General features: G+C 39.6%; 1 protein-coding gene across 6 annotated transcripts in view; it reads left to right on the top strand.

Moving 5' to 3' along the window:
• LOC124777697 (RCC1 and BTB domain-containing protein 1-like) overlaps window positions 1–14,672 on the top strand; it is a 204,932-nt gene that overhangs the window by 74,021 nt on the left and 116,239 nt on the right. The gene's annotated exons all lie outside the window — the stretch shown is intronic.

Raw genomic sequence — 14,672 nt, 5'->3', positions numbered from 1 at the left:
TGCTGATGGCCTTGCTCTCTTGTCCAACAGTATTCAGGAAACCAAACAAATTATCTCACTACAGGTAATAGCACAGAAAATTGGGCTTGGAATATCCTTTGAAAAAACAGTCATCATGTTAACTGACTCACCACTCATAAACAAAATTGCCATGGGAAACCAAGAAATCAAAATTGTAGATAAATTTAAATATCTGGGAGAAATCATAACATATAACCTCAATGAAAAACCAACGTGGCATAACAGAATAAACAAATTGACTAGACCACAATATATCATCAAGAACATATAAAACAAAAAGAGCCTGTCAATAGCAACAAAATTAAAACACTACGAAACAGCCACTCAACCAGACGTAACGTACACAAGTGAAACCATCTTCAAAACAACTAACACTGCACAAATAGGCAAAATACTCAAAATAGAGAAAAGAATCATCAGAATGTTCATCAACAAATCATGCCAGAAAGATGGACACTGGAGAGTAGCTGCAAATGAAACAGTCTACAAGGAAATACAACCGGTAATGAGTACAATCAGGAAGAAACGCTTTTCATTTTTTGGACATATAATCAGAACATCAGAGAACAGGATCATCAGGAGAATAATAGAAAAATTGTGGAATAGTAAGTGCAACATTAAGTGGATTGCAGAAATCAAAGAAGATATGGATGAGCTACAGATTACATTCGAAGACCTAAGAAACAAAACTGACAAAATCAGGAAACTCGCAGATAAACAAACCAGACTGCAAATGAGAATCAACAGACAGACAATAGGAAGGGTGATTTCCAATGAAGAAAGGAGGATGAGATCTGGGAGAATGAAGAAGCACTGGGCTGACAGGAAACTGAAAAATTCTTTGTATAAAGTTGGCTAGAGTGGTCCAATGAAGGCCATAAAATGAGTTACAAAAACAATATCAAACAATGGAAAATCCACAATGGAATTAGACCATACTATGGAAAGGACAGATTGCTACTCACCTTATAGAGCAGACACTTAGTCACAGAAAGGCACAACAAAAACCCTACTATACATTTAGGCTTTTGGCCAAAATGCCTTCTTCTAAAGTAGAAAGCCACAGACTCATTCACAGAAGTACCATTCACAGAAGTACCATTCACACACTCACATGACCTCTGTCTCTGACTGCTGAGGCTCAGCGGCCAGAGACGTAGTCATATGTGTAAATGTGTACGTGCTTTCTACTTTAGAAGAGGGCAAGAGCTTGAAAGTATTGAAGGAATCTTGTGGTGTTGCAGTTCTTATGTCCATGCTTGCTATGAAAATAGGACGAGGAATTCCGCTTTGTGCAAGACAGCTTTTCAGTTTTATTTTACCCAGACATGTTCCAGCACTTTCTGTGCTATCTTCAGGGGCATTATTTTTTTCTTACTGTAACACCACAAGATGATTATTTCTATGCCAAGCCAGGCATACCCTTCGCAGCTCTTTAACAAATTCCAGATTATAATCATCAAAATTCAAAAAACCATACTCAAAATAAAATTCAACAAGCTGTGTTTGGCTTATAAAATAGTACCCAACAATCTAATCGTAACTGTAAACAACATGTCATCTACAGAACAACAGGCAAAATGTAAGGCTCAAATTGTGTGGATAAAGCAAGATATCCAGTCTTTGTATTCAAAAAATCAGGCTCTGAATATTGAACTATACAGATTGGATATAGAACTAGAAGCCACATAAAGTATCCACCATTTTTGATGAATTAATGTACAGGGTTAGAACGTACACAGACACAATAATAGACAGAAAACATACAATCCAACAAAAAAAACTCACTAAAATGGTAAACCCACAAACACCTACCAATCTCATCCCAAATGTAATAACACACCTTTCACAAAAGACTGGTTAATCTAATATATATATATATATATATAATAGAGGGAAACATTCCACGTGGGAAAAATATATCTAAAAAGAAAGATGATGAAACTTACCAAACAAAAGCGCTGGCAGGTCGATAGACACACAAACACACACACAAAATTCTAGCTTTCGCAACCAATGGTTGCCTCGTCAGGAAAGAGGGAAGGAGAAGGAAAGACAAAAGGATATGGGTTTTAAGGGAGAGGGTAAGGAGTCATTCCAATCCCGGGAGCGGAAAGACTTACCTTAGGGGGAAAAAAGGACAGGTATACACTCGCACACACACACATATCCATCCACAGACACAAGCCTTTACAAATGTCTGCTTGTGTCTGTGTATGTGTGGATGGATATGTGTGTGTGTGTGCGAGTGTATACCTGTCCTTTTTTCCCCCTAAGGTAAGTCTTTCCGCTCCCGGGATTGGAATGACTCCTTACCCTCTCCCTTAAAACCCATATCCTTTTGTCTTTCCTTCTCCTTCCCTCTTTCCTGACGAGGCAACCATTGGTTGCGAAAGCTAGAATTTTGTGTGTGTGTTTGTGTTTGTTTGTGTGTCTATCGACCTGCCAGCGCTTTTGTTTGGTAAGTTTCATCATCTTTCTTTTTAGATATATATATATATATATATATATATATATATATATATATATAAATACAAAGATGAGGTGACTTACCGAACAAAAACGCTGGCAGGTCGATAGACACACAAACAAACACAAACATACACACAAAATTCAAGCTTTCGCAACAAATTGTTGCCTCATCAGGAAAGAGGGAAGGAGAGGGGAAGACGAAAGGAAGTGGGTTTTAAAGGAGAGGGTAAGGAGTCATTCCAATCCCGGGAGCGGAAAGACTTACCTTAGGGGGAAAAAAGGACAGGTTACACTCGCACACACGCACATATCCATCCACACATACAGACACAAGCAGACATATTTAAAGACAAAGAGTTTGGGCAGAGATGTCAGTCGAGGCAGAAGTGTAGAAGCAAAGAAGTTGTTGAAAGACAGGTGAGGTATGAGTGGCGGCAACTTGAAATTAGCGGAGATTGAGGCCTGGCGGATGACGAGAAGAGAGGATATACTGAAGGGCAAGTTCCCATCTCCGGAGTTCGGATAGGTTGGTGTTGGTGGGAAGTATCCAGATAACCCGGACGGTGTAACACTGTGCCAAGATGTGCTGGCCGTGCACCAAGGCATGTTTAGCCACAGGGTGATCCTCATTACCAACAAACACTGTCTGCCTGTGTCCATTCATGCGAATGGACAGTTTGTTGCTGGTCATTCCCACATAGAATGCGTCACAGTGTAGACAGGTCAGTTGGTAAATCACGTGGGTGCTTTCACACGTGGCTCTGCCTTTGATCGTGTACACCTTCCGGGTTACAGGACTGGAGTAGGTAGTGGTGGGAGGGTGCATGGGACAGGTTTTGCATCGGGGGCGGTTACAAGGATAGGAGCCAGAGGGTAGGGAAGGTGGTTTGGGGATTTCATAGGGATGAACTAACAGGTTACGAAGGTTAGGTGGACGGCGGAAAGACACTCTTGGCGGAGTGGGGAGGATTTCATGAAGGATGGATCTCATTTCAGGGCAGGATTTGAGGAAGTCGTATCCCTGCTGGAGAGCCACATTCAGAGTCTGGTCCAGTCCCGGAAAGTATCCTGTCACAAGTGGGGCACTTTTGTGGTTCTTCTGTGGGGGATTCTGGGTTTGAGGGGACGAGGAAGTGGCTCTGGTTATTTGCTTCTGTACCAGGTCGGGAGGGTAGTTGCGGGATGCGAAAGCTGTTTTCAGGTTGTTGGTGTAATGATTCAGGGATTCCGGACTGGAGCAGATTCGTTTGCCACGAAGACCTAGGCTGTAGGGAAGGGACCGTTTGATGTGGAATGGGTGGCAGCTGTCATAATGGAGGTACTGTTGCTTGTTGGTGGGTTTGATGTGGACAGACGTGTGAAGTTGGCCATTGGACAGGTGGAGGTCAACGTCAAGGAAAGTGGCATGGGATTTGGAGTAGGACCAGGTGAAACTGATGGAACCAAAGGAGTTGAGGTTGGAGAGGAAATTCTGGAGTTCTTCTTCACTGTGAGTCCAGATCATGAAGATGTCATCAATAAATCTGTACCAAACTTTGGGTTGGCAGACTTGGGTAACCAAGAAGGCTTCCTCTAAGCGACCCATGAATAGGTTGGCGTACGAGGGGGCCATCCTGGTACCCATGGCTGTTCCCTTTAATTGTTGGTATGTCTGGCCTTCAAAAGTGAAGAAGTTGTGGGTCAGGATGAAGCTGGCTAAGGTGATGAGGAAAGAGGTTTCCTGGCTAAGGTGATGAGGAAAGAGGTTTCCTTTTTTCCCCCTAAGGTAAGTCTTTCCGCTCCCGGGATTGGAATGACTCCTTACCCTCTCCTTTAAAACCCACTTCCTTTCGTCTTCCCCTCTCCTTCCCTCTTTCCTGATGAGGCAACAATTTGTTGCGAAAGCTTGAATTTTGTGTGTATGTTTGTGTTTGTTTGTGTGTCTATCGACCTGCCAGCGTTTTTGTTCGGTAAGTCACCTCATCTTTGTATTTATATATAATTTTTCCCACGTGGAATGTTTCCTTCCATTATATATATATATATATATATATATATATATATATATATATATATATAAAAAAATTACTTGAAAAGGGTCCCAAGCATAACATAAACACAATATATAAAAAAATTACTTGAAAAGGGTCCCAAGCATAACATAAACACAATGGTGTCACACAGGACAGTAGAAAATATCATAACAGAAATGGAACACACCATAAAGCAACAAGAAAAACTAAACACACCTGAATTCAGTGCAAATCTAAGAAGAGAACTAGTTGCAAAGGAAATATGAAACATAATCAAAGAGAACAAAATCACCATAAAAGAAAACACAAGGACTGCTGAAGAACAAACCTACAGAAAACTACAGAACAAATAAACACAAGAAAAAGCCATTATCGCAAAATCTGACAAGGATAATTCAATTGTAGTCATAAACAAGAATACATATACAAAACATTAGAATTCATCCAAAGCAACACCACCACAGAATTAAGAAGTGATCCAACAAACTGATACCAAAGTAACACAGAAAACTCTGAAAAACATAGAAACAATTTTTACAGAAACGCAGATTAAAAGAATGACAGAGAAAAATCCCAAAGCCCCGACCCAAAAATCATTGCCTAAAGTTCACAAACCTGGAATACCTCCACGTCCATTGATAAACTTCACCAAAGTACCCACATACTACTTAGCCAAATACATACACACTCTGCTACAGACAGTATACAAATACACTGCTAACAGAAGTTTAAAAAACTCAAGTGATGTAATAGGAAAAAATATGAAATGAAAACATACCAAACACAGCAACATTAATTTCACTTGACAAAATTTCCATGTACACACACATCCCAATAGAAGAAACCATCAACATCATAGAAAGAAACCTCCAACTACAAGGAAACATACCCACAACAAGCGTACAAGAAATATCAGCCATACTCAGGCTCATCACAAAGCAAAACTACTTCATATTCAACAACAAATTTTACTCTCAACAAGATGGACTACCCATTAGATCCCAAATCAGTGGCCTCCTAGCTGACATTTTCCTCAGTCAGATAGAAAAACAAATTTTTGACAAAATAGTAATACCAAAACAGTACAAAATGATATATCGGTACAGATTTGTAGATGATATAATTTGCTTCATAGATGAACCACAGCCTCGCAGAAAGGAACTTCATGACAACATAAACTCCATCCATCCATAAACACAGTTCACCATTGAAACACAAACGGATGGAAAACTTAATTTCTTAGATCTCACCATACACAAGATAAACAACAAAATGAATTCACAATCTACAGGAAACCACAATCACCAGCACCATTATTCGTAACCAATCTAATCACCCCATAACTCACAAAGAGGCCAACTTCAGATATTTACTACACAGAATGAGCAAAGCACCCATAAACAAACATGATTACACACAAGACCTGAACACAATAAAACAGACTGCACAGGAGAATGGATATGATGCAAAGAGAGTAGATAAAATAAACCACAAAATACAAAAACAAGCAACACACAACCATGAAACACACACACACACACACACACACACACACACGCACACGCACACGCACATACACCAAATCAGCAGACAGTAAACAACAAATGACACACACACACACACACACACACACACACACACACACCAAATCAGCAGACAGTAAGCAACAAATGGCACATAATGACTTACAACAACAAAGTCACACACAGGATGGGTAAAATACTAAAGAAACAGGGACTCAACAAAGCATACAGAGCCAACAACCCAATACAAAGCAGATGTGGAAGAAATGCCACCAAGACTGACAAATACAGCCAGTCCAGTATATTCCAACTTACTTGCAACTGCTGTCAGTCTGTATGTGTGTCAAACATGCAGGAGTTCAGAACCAGATATAAGAACATCTCAGAGCACTGAAAAGCAATAGCTCACAGATCACCTGGTAGCACACAATAACACCAACAACATTGAAACTGACTTACAGATCCTTAAAACTAGTAGCAGCTTGTACCAAAAATTAACTATAGAAGAAAATTATCACATCCAAAAAATCAATATCCCAAGGAAAGAAAGTATTAAATGAGTACACATCACCGCGCAATAAAGCCCTCTATTTGCAATTGAAGAACTATACAAATAACACCCAGACCAAAAACTACTCATGAAGGAAAAAAAATTCTACAACAACATGTAATGGTGGTGAAAACTCTCCTCATGTTTGAAAATTTGTAGAAAGTGTGCTGTCAAATGACCATAAGTCACAGAAATCAGCATATTCACCTCGTCAAAACATATGAGAAAATGCTAAAACCTCAAAGTCGTAAGTTACACTCAAAAAAATGTGATATATACTCACTTCCGTTCGTAAATGCATAACAAATGGAGAAATAAAAATTATGTTTTGCTGTTTGTAGGTGACAAGTTGCAGATTGTGTAGCAGACTAGCTACCAATTTAAATACCCAACAGTTTTATGTAAGGTAGGTAATATAATGCATACATCACTCTTTTGCCAATTAAGCTATAACTAGAACTTTAAACATAATGTAATAACAACATACAGTGCGTCAGGTCATTAATACATATCTCAGCTGCGAACTGTAAACAAATGATGTATAATATTTTACAACAATTATTCATTCACAATTGTAAATATTTTGTACCAAAAGTTTCTCTAAATGTTAATATGTAACAACAGTTTTACAGTAAGAAAATAAAATAACCCACTGAAGATATTGCAAAAGTGCTGAAACATGTCTGGGTAAAATGAAATTGAAAAGGTGGCCTGCATAAGGCGGAATTCCTCATCCGATTTTCATAGCAAGCACGGACATAAGAAGAACTGCAACACCACAAGATGCCTGCTATACATTTAAGCTCTTGCCAAAACCCCTTCTTCTAAAGTAGAAAGCACATACACATTCACACACATGACTATGTCTATGACCACAGAGTCTCAGCAGTCAGAGACAGAGGTCATGTGAGTGTGTGAGTGGTACTTGGGTGAATGTGTCTGTGCTTTCTACTTTAGAAGAAAGTGTTTTGGCCAAAAGCCTAAATGTATAGTAGGGTTTTTGTTGTGCCTGTCTGTGACTCAGTATCTCCTCTAAAAGTGAGTAGCAATCTACCCTTCTTATAGTACTGTCATACCTATCTTTTAGGTTTATTTTTTTATTGTAGCTCCTCGGTGTTTACAAATACTGCAGATTAATCTCTTTCTCTGAATCTCATTTACTTGCTTCAGAAAAATTGGATTCTGTGCTATGTTGTGAAGTGCTTTTTCTTGAGGATAGATGACACTAATATATCCACATTTCACTTAGTTTTTCTCTCTGCTACCTAATTGTAGGTAAGAATTCCTCCTTGAATGCTTTCAGTGCTGAACAAGGGGGAGGGGTGAGGATAGTGCTTGCTATGTCAGTGTCATTTCACGTAGTGACTCAGGCCTGTAAATTGTATTCACATCAGTGACCTCAGTTTCAGCTGGAGATGGATCTGGAGCACTCACAGATTATGTGGGAGCTAGTCAACATCACGAGTGCACCAGCTGTAAGTCCTAGGCGTGCTTCACTTATTGGTGGTGAGCATGGTGAAGGAATGTTGTGTGTGTGGCAGAACTGCTCCACTCAAGTAGTATTAGACTTGCTCAGAGAAACTGAGCTTTGTGTCGATCAGTCTTTACTTTTCCCAGCTGCTCATGAGAAATTTATGGAGTGTACAATTGCAAACAGTAACATTCCCAGTGATTCAGTTGAATCATCAGTCAGCATATTCATCCATTTGAGCCAACCATACGACTTGTTTTCCTGAGGAAAATAAAAGAAGAATAGGAACAGACCACAGATCACACATAAAAATATATTGATTCTAATAAAATGCAAGGCAATAACATTTGAAATAGTGTCCTCCTTCTACGTAGAAATGGACTGGAAGGCTTCACTGGGATATTACAATCAATAAAGAAGTTACATAAAGAGACATTGCTTGAAGAAACTTGTGTTTCCATTAAGGCAACAACCTGTTGAAAAGGAAAATGATTGTCAGTACCCAGTTACGGCTTAGTTAACATATTCAACTTCAGCTAGCATGTTGTCATGTACAGAAACCCTATAGAAATTGTAGCAAACTTATAGAAATATTAGGAAACAGAAATAGTGTGTGTTTCCCAAAACATAATGAAAATTGTTACATTTTACATGCTGGTTGTTCTTGAATATCTAAAGGCTTGCTTTATCCACTTAATGGCTGCAGCATTCATTTTGAAGCAAGTGCATTGTTTCAGGTGCCAAAAGTGTGTCTACACCACTTCGGGTTATAATGGTTTTGTGGAGATTTTGTAATTGCTGCACACTATCTCAGAATGCCATGCTCTGAATTTGTGTAAATTGCTTAGTTAACTATCCAGTGTGTAGTACACACTGCAGAGTTGTCTTTGAAGACAATACGCATGAACTGAAAGCAATGAAGTTAATATCTTATACAGAGGGAAAGTATAATCATAAGGAACAGCCTCTATTATTTATTGTGACTTTTGCTTCAGCCCTGGAGAAACTCTTAACGTTCTGATGACTTAAAGTTTGAGTGTGAATCTGGGTTATATCGGCTTATTCCCCCAAACCATCTTTCACTTCTGTAGGAGACAACTTACTAGGAATTTGCAGCTGCTCCTTTTTACTGGATTGCCAGCTGCTGGAAACCCTCTTGACTTCTCCATCGAATGACGCTAGGCAAAGGAATTTTTAGACTCTTTCTACTTATTTCATAAGTAGACATACAGACTTTACTTTTCGTCAATTAACAATGTATTTGTCCTCCGTACACAGTAAAATTCTTACTTTCCACATGAATATGTAACTTCCTGCAAGTCTCTTGTACAAATCAGACATTAGAAACGAATTGAGTTACAGTTAAAAGAAAGTTGGCTTGAATACCATGACCTTTCTTAGCATGAACCACAAAATGAGTCTTGCCTCTAACGAGGTTGCATCAAGAGTCTGCAAGAGTACTTTCTCAACTGTTACTGTTTTAATAACAATAGTCAATGACACAATGAGCACAGAGCTGCACATTAACTCCATAGTTCTTCCTCATACACTCACTAAAACATCTGCCGATTGCCTGACAGTTACTTGTCAGTGCCATCCGACCGCCACATCTACTTTCTTCCTGCAACTGATTTTAAACCTGCACACACAAATGTGATGCGCAGTAGGTAGGATTCCACCATCCCATACTCAATCCAGAATACTGTCTATTCGAGATGTGTAGAAGGCTGAGTGGTTCTAGAATTTACACAGAAATTTTCGAATCACTACAAAAAGAGTTGTGAAGATAAATGCAGCAACATGAATTTGACAATATGAAGTAGTACAAATACATGTACTTGTGAGTATACAAGTAGCTGAATAGTTTACCCTGTACTGCGTATCATCACAACATCCACAAAAGCAACACAGGACAGAGTAGTAAGTGCAGTCACTATTAAAAAACCCATCAAGTCCATACACTCATAACAAGACCAAAGAAATATGCGCCAAGCCATAAGATGTGCAGAATTTGTCTGATCGGGATGTTGCTCTCGACCATATGGAACCTTGCGCGTGCACAAGAGAAAATGTTTGCCACAAAACTGGACAACTATTCATTGCAACTTCTGTAGTTTAATGGGAAGGAAAACGGGTAGATGGAGAGCTATCATCATTAAAATGGCTCCCACCCTACAATGGAACATGAGTGAGTTCAGAAGATTCTTATGGAAGGATAAAGACTTACCTCGGGAAACTCTGTTCTTGGGCTTGAGAGAGATTCATCTAAAAGTGTGTAACACCCTGTGCAGAGTGGTTACAGCTTGCACGGAAAGATGACGGAGAGGGCCACAAATGATGAAGCCTTGTTCTTGCATACCACTCCTTGCCTGCCACTCTCACTGTGAACTTGCTAATATAGTTGTAGCTATAGCACAGGTGCCTTGTAGAGTGACCATACATTCACTATACATACCATCTAAGGAAACTGTAGACATAGAGGCTCTCAATAATGTCATCATATATTTCTCACATCTTTCTCACCTTTTGTACTTGTTTTCATGTGTGTGACATGTTGTGGGACTCCATCACAATATGCACCGGGACTGAACTATTGTGATACTTGCAGTCACAACAATATGAACAGGGGGCAAAGCAAGTATTTCAGTACTGCTGCAGAGATGTTTCCCACAACTTATTTCTCAATATGCCCTGCCATCTTTGCTGATGCTGCTTAGTGGGAAGTTTGGTCTTACTCCAGTGGCCACTTCACAGTCTAGATAAACCTAGCAGTGCTTGAAAAGAAACCACTGAAGTGGGTGTTCAATATTGTGTGCTATACAGTCAGCTGACTGTGATTGAACTGTGTGAAATTTGAAGGAATGGTTGGATTATATTATGAATATGGCAGGTTCAAAAATCAAGTAATTGCAGAGAACTTTGCATCATTTTTGGCAGCAAGGTTAAAAGTTGCCAATTATTGAGGAGAGCAATATGAAATTGTGACTTGTGTTCCTGGGTACCATTAATATTACCATGAAGTTTACCAGAGTATGGGAGACCATTGGGAGGAATTCCTTAGCCAAAAGTCATGGGGAACAAACATAGTGTTTAGTTCACATTTTATAGATTTTCTATGTCATTGTGGGTTGAGAACAGATGACTGATGTATCAACAAGGTAAGGATCATCACCACCATCCACCATCTGGGTATTAGGCTGACTGCTGGTATCAACACAGAACCAACCCCAACTGCCAGACTGAGCAGTGTCTTATGAGTAACAATGGTTCATAGAGTGGCAACAGCATTTAGTGCATTAAATGTATAGATTCTTGTGTAATATGAAGTTATTGGCATGCTGATAGATTTCGAAACCTAACTACAAGGTACAAAGCAAATTGAATTGCATGGAAAGCTAGAGCTTATGACGTATAAAGTGGCAAAAGTTACTGTCCTTACAGGATAGTATCATCAACCACCATGGGTGCTAAGGAGTCCCAGAATTATTTAGACATACTATATTGCACTAGGAAGAGTATGTCAGATAAATAATTTTATAACATCTTATGTCTGTGCCATAATTTGATTCCAATATGTACTGATGAGTGTAAGTGGGGGAACAATCTTGGATGCTGTTTGGTATGTCCTGATTCTGTCCTCAGAATCAGATTACAAAACAAGTGCTTCATTAAGAAGCAGATGGACATGCAGTCTTGAATGCTCAATAGCAATTGAGATAGCTTTGGGATAAGAAATTTCTTATCTGCTCGAATTCTTGTAAGTGCATGTGCCCAGCAGAGAAATCATTCATTTATGCACAAGACATCCTCATCTCCCTAATCTCTCAACTGAAGAAGGTGAATTCGGGGCAATGAACTGGAAGGCATAGCAACAAGGGGACTCACACATTGTGATTCTCCACTACATTCAGTGTCCTTGTTGGAGCACAATGTCATGTGCCATATCGAGGAAGAATAGTAGGAAGTGAGGCTAAGAAGTTGTGGTCAGAATAACTTACCCTGGTGCTTGTGTAACTCCTCCTGGCCATGGGAGTGAGATGAGATGCTCATAACTTGCCTCCAAATGTGGCAGTCTGGCTCACTCTTTCTTTATCCAGAAACAGGAACCACTGGTTTGGAGTGCTTTTAGTCCCTGGCTAGTTGATGAGTACAAAATTAAAAGACTGCACCACATTTTCTAATGAAAGAACAACCCATTGCTTGACTAGTGATGTGGGCTCTGTTTTACCTAACAAGTGTATTATCAAAGTTGGTCAGACTACCAACTCTTATCTGAAATCTTTGGAAGGAACACATACTTAAGTATTTGGTATTTTGGCTGACTCTAAAAGCCAGCCATTTTATATTTCCCATATTTGAGCAGATTTATAGCATGTTTTTGTCCAGTTTACCTTTCAAGGTATTATTATTATTATTATATTTTCCTACTGTCTGATTTTTATTAATTTTGTCTGTAAGTTATATCTGAAGGCCATGCCATTATTAGTGTGTGGAGATTCTAATCGAGGTCTAGGACACCTTAAAGACAACAACTTCCTACAAACCAGTTTTAATCTCTGAAACCTCTGAATTGTGTCATATTGTGTATGTGTTTTGTTTCACAATGAAACTGCCAAATTCCTCATGCCCCTCCCATATTCCCTCCTCCCCCTACCCATTTTCAAGTGTGTACTTTGTGCTTCTATGCAGATTTAAACACTTTTGCAATTTTTTCCTCTGCACAGCCTTTCAATGTGTTCTTTCATTCTGTGTAACAACAACATTGTTTCTTGTCTGCATAAACCTGTTTTTTATCTTTTTGAGTGCTATAATTCTTCTATATACTATATTAATTTTCCTTCCAGAATTTTCTACAGTGATATATTAGCATTTCTGTTATGATAGTTATGCTATAACTGCTTTGCATGTGTTCTCTATTCCGTGGAACCTACACCAATATCATCTCACATCTTCAAAGTGATGCTCCTGATGAGGTGCTTTGAGTGAGCCGAATTGAAGTGCTGCTACAGGGTGGATGCAATTGTTTTCCTTGCCTCTTTATTCTGGTCAGTCAACATTTTTGATTCCCAGCATGCTCAGATCTTGCAGTAGCACAGTTTTTAAATTATTGCCACCACACTGCCTATCTGGTGTTACCCAGCAGTCATAATGGATGATTTGGGAGACACACTGGATGTTGTGTGAAGTCACTATAGTTACTGGCCAGCCACTCTGTGTTTCATCTGCCAACTATTACTGCACTTCATCCTCATTACAGCAACAAACTCAACATCTAATGGTGCTGACATCCATCATAGCATCTCCATACATCTTCCTCTGTCTTTCACGAATGTTATTGGATGTCTTACCTTATGCAGTCAAGAATTCAGTCACAGAATGCTCCTCATGTACGTATGTTGGTGATGGCAGGTTTCTAAACTTACACAGTGGTGCCATCTATTGATGTAGGACACTATTACTGGACTGGGCTGTAGAAAATGGTACACAAAAGTGCACCAAATGTCACATCACCAACTTAATGAAGGGGGGATAAAATGGGAAACGCTACTATGACTGGCCCTCGCACATGGATTGCAACCATAACTACAAAGTTTTGTACTCAGAAGGGAACCTCCCCATCGCACCCCCCTCAGATTTAGTTATAAGTTGGCACAGTGTATAGGCCTTGAAAAACTGAACACAGATCAATCGAGAAAACAGGAAGAAGTTATGTGGAACTATGAAAAAATAAGCAAAATATACAAACTTCAGTAGTCAATTTGCAACATAGGCAACTTCAAGGACATTGTCCGTCGTCCCGTGGTTAGCGTGAGTGGCTGCGGAACGAGAGGTCCTTGGTTCAAGTCGTCCATCGACTGAAAAGCTTAATTTTTTATTTTCAGACAATTATTATCCGTCCGTCCAATGCGAGGTAACTGCGCCGTAGTATGGGGACGCCACACCTAAACAAACATCGAAACACACAACGCCAGTCGACTACAGCGCACGGAAGAGAGAGTATTCCTGCTAACGAGGCTCCCTGGCTGGCAGTTGACTGTTCACTACTTTGGACGAGAGTGCATTAAATACGTGAGATGTATTCCGTGGGCAATATGAATCCAGCAAATATAGCTCGCGACTTCAATAACAATCGCACGGTTTTGCGGTTCGGTCGCAAAACACGGGCGCTAAACTTATTACAGTGAACAGAGACGTCAGTGAACGGACAGACAGATCATAACTTTATGAAAATAAAGAAAGTAAAATTTTCACACCAGGGAAGACTTGAACCAAGGACCTCTACTTTTACAGCGGCTCACGCTAACCATGGGACCACGGCGCTTCTTCGCTCACACCGTCCATGATGTTGCATATCTTCCACATGGACTACTCAGTTTGTATATTTTGCTTACTTTTTTCATAGTTGCACACAACTTCTTCTTGTTTTCTCGATTGATCTGTGTTCAGTTTTTCAAGGCCTATCCACTGTGCCAACTTATAACAAAATCTGAGGGGAGTGCGATGGGGAGGTTCCCTTGTCAGATAGAGCAAAGATGGTTGTGTTAAATCACAATATTTGAGAGTTGTTTTAATTAAGTACTCTAGTTGAGCAATTGCAGTTACTGTCAGTGAGTTGCTAATGT

The sequence above is a fragment of the Schistocerca piceifrons genome, chromosome 2 (assembly GCF_021461385.2).
Source record: "Schistocerca piceifrons isolate TAMUIC-IGC-003096 chromosome 2, iqSchPice1.1, whole genome shotgun sequence".
NCBI lineage: Eukaryota > Metazoa > Arthropoda > Insecta > Orthoptera > Acrididae > Schistocerca > Schistocerca piceifrons.
Note: the sequence above shows the minus strand (reverse complement) of the source record. Positions and strands in the feature narration are given on the sequence as shown.